Here is a 908-nt window from a genome sequence, read left to right as displayed (position 1 = left end):
CTGACCTAGGAGAGACGAGGTGCGTCAGGAGAAGTGCCTGGCATTTTGAGACAAAGAATAACCCCCAAATTCCTCCCTGGTTAAGGGGTGAGCGCCCCAAACCCCTCCTCACCAAAGGGGACAGAGTGAGCTTAACCATCCTCCCTGCACCACCTCTCTAAGCTTCTTTCTTGCCCTTACGTACGCCTTTGCAATATAATCCGAGCTCAGAGGAGCCGGAGGGCCCAAGGAGGGATGGGATGCACCACATCCCATCTGGTGCACAACCCCACGCTGATTTTGGGCTCAACCCCACCCCAAGCCAGCACCAGGGCAGAGAAACTCAGGAGAAACACAAAGAAACGGCACTTAAACCTCGCCGAGCGAGGGGACGCTTCGTCCCACGTCCCCACACGGTTCCCAAGCACACGCATCACGTCCCACTTCTTGGTGGCACTTATTGGTGCCGAAAACCAATTTTTACTCGCGTGAACGCCCTCGCAGCACCCGGCTCGAGGGTACCCGGGGACCAAAGGAAAAGGGGAACGAGTCCTGGGGATGGGGCTCCAAAAGACGGCTCAGGGCTGTGCCCGAGGGGCCGCTGAGGACCAGGGGAGGGTCATGCGAGCACACCGGGGCAGGGCCCAGGGAGCAGCGCTGCTAAGAAAATACACGCATGTGTATAAATATAGACACATGGATATACAAAAATACGCGTGCATTTATACATTTAGATGTAAATGCATAAAAATACACACGCTATTGCCTTCTTCCCCCCTCGAAGGCCCTCCCGGGCCCCCCGGCCTTACCCCAGAGCCACTGCCAAACCCTGCGGGGTGGGTGCCCGAGCCAGACCCCCCCACCCCAGCTGCCTGACCCCAGGGAGAAGGAGACCCCCGTCCTGCAACCCGCGCTCCCCCAGCACCCCG

The sequence above is a fragment of the Haliaeetus leucocephalus genome, unplaced genomic scaffold, assembly GCF_000737465.1.
Source record: "Haliaeetus leucocephalus isolate CR32 unplaced genomic scaffold, Haliaeetus_leucocephalus-4.0 Scaffold646, whole genome shotgun sequence".
NCBI lineage: Eukaryota > Metazoa > Chordata > Aves > Accipitriformes > Accipitridae > Haliaeetus > Haliaeetus leucocephalus.
Note: the sequence above shows the minus strand (reverse complement) of the source record.